Raw genomic sequence first — 2,168 nt, 5'->3', positions numbered from 1 at the left:
ACCTGCTCAGCTTTACAAATTCCAAACAAGCTTGCTAATTACTGTATTTCATGCCCTCCACTGGACAGATCTCTTGCCCGATGCACGACATAGACTTAAGGCCCATATAGACGGGCCAATTCGGGAGAATTGTGTGCTGAGCGAACCGCTCAGCACACATCTCTCCCGCCGCTCAGCACAGCGCAATCTGTGCTGAGCGTGCAGGGGGAGACGGGGGGGGGGGGGGGGGGGGCGCTCACATCACCCAGTGGGTGAAGTGAGTGACCCACTAGATTGGCCTGCATGCAGGCCAGGGACGTGCAGTCAGGGGAGGCAGTGCCTCCCCTGTCATAAATGATTAAAATAATAGAAAGAAGATACTTATGACACATATGATGTGTCATAATTATGTGCTTAGCCTTTATATTATTTTAATCATCTTTTTATGTTAAAAAAAACTGTTTTACTTGTGAATCGGAGGCACCACTCTCGGTGCCTCCCGATGGCTATGTGAAAGGGCCGGAAGCGGGGGGCGGGGCCAGGCATCGGGCAGTAAAAGCCCATTACAAAAAGCCTTGCAAGCGGCACCTCTAGAAGTGCTGCTGTGACAAGGGGCGTGCTCTCAGATATGAGAACACGCCCCTGTCACTGAATGATTGGGCAGTGGCATCAGGGGTGGATTGAACTGTCAGTACACCAAGCCACCCCCTTTCCTGGGCTGACTGCCGCAATCAATGCCCCCCCCCCCCCCCACCAGTGGCCTGCCGATTGTGAACCCCCCCCCGCGCGCGATGTTTACCGGAGACGGAGGACTTCAGGGCAGCAGGGCAGGCTCTGTCTGTGATGTGCAGCTGCAGTACTGGCTGATTATCCTTATGTGGAGGCTGGGCTGGCTGTACGTAGGGGGACCTGCAGAGTCACTTCCTCACCCTGCCAGCTCCTCTCAGGCAGTTCCCGTGGGCCTTTGAGAGTTCAGAGGTCGGGTGAGGAAGTGACTCTGCAGCAGGTTCGTGGCTGGCATGCTGGAGGGGGCTGGCTGGGCGGCTGATCAGGTAAGTAGTCACTGTCTTCTCTCCCCATGCCTGTTTTTCTGTGTCTAGCTGTCTCTCTCTCTCTCTCTCTCTCTCTCTCTCTCTCTGTCCCTCTCTGAGTCCCTTCCCATTGCAGTCTCCCTCTCCCTCCCCATATCACTCTCTTCATGTCTGTCTGTCTCTCTCTCTCTCTCTCTCTCTCTCTCTGCATGTCTGTCTCTCCCTGTGTCTGTCTCTCCATGCCTCTCTCCCTCCATATGTCAGTCTCTGTCTCTCTCTATGGGGTATATTTACTAAGATTCGTAATTTCCGAAAATAGGTCAAAGTTCAATCACGAATGACATCGACAGTGTAAAACTGCAACTTTTTGAATTGATTACGATGGATTTACTAAGCTGTCGTATTCGTATTTTTCTTGGCTTCCGATGTCGATGTCATTCGTTTTTTTTAACCTATTTTTACGGCAGTGATTAGCAAAACACTGCCGTTTTTTTTTACAATCAATCTCGGCCGGATCTGTGTGATCCGTGCTGGGGTTCTTATTTTTTTTTTTTTTAATTAAACAATGTAAAATCCCCAAAAAAAATGCGTGGGGTCCCCCCTCCTAAGCATAACCAGCCTCGGGCTCTTTGAGCCGACCCTGGTTGCAGAAATATGGGGAAAAAATTGACAGGGGTTCCCCCATATTTAAGCAACCAGCATCGGGCTCTGCGCCTGGTCCTGGTTCCAAAAATACGGGGGACAAAAAGAGTAGGGGTCCCCCGTATTTTTAAAACCAGCACCGGGCTCCACTAGCTGGACAGATAATGCCACAGCCGGGGGTCACTTTTATACAGTGCCCTGCGGCCGTGGCATCAAAAATCCAACTAGTCACCCCTGGCCGGGGTACCCTGGGGGAGTGGGGACCCCTTCAATCAAGGGGTCCCCCCCCCAGCCACCCAAGGGCCAGGGGTGAAGCCCGAGGCTGTCCCCCCCCCATCCAATGGGCTGCGGATGGGGAGGCTGATAGCCATTTGTGATAATGAAAAGATATTGTTTTTAGTAGCAGTACTACAAGTCCCAGCAAGCCTCCCCCGCATGCTGGTACTTGGAGAACCACAAGTACCAGCATGCGGCGGAAAAACGGGCCCGCTGGTACCTGTAGTACTACCACTAAAA

This window comes from Pseudophryne corroboree, chromosome 2 (assembly GCF_028390025.1).
Source record: "Pseudophryne corroboree isolate aPseCor3 chromosome 2, aPseCor3.hap2, whole genome shotgun sequence".
In the NCBI taxonomy this organism is placed as follows: domain Eukaryota; kingdom Metazoa; phylum Chordata; class Amphibia; order Anura; family Myobatrachidae; genus Pseudophryne; species Pseudophryne corroboree.
Note: the sequence above shows the minus strand (reverse complement) of the source record.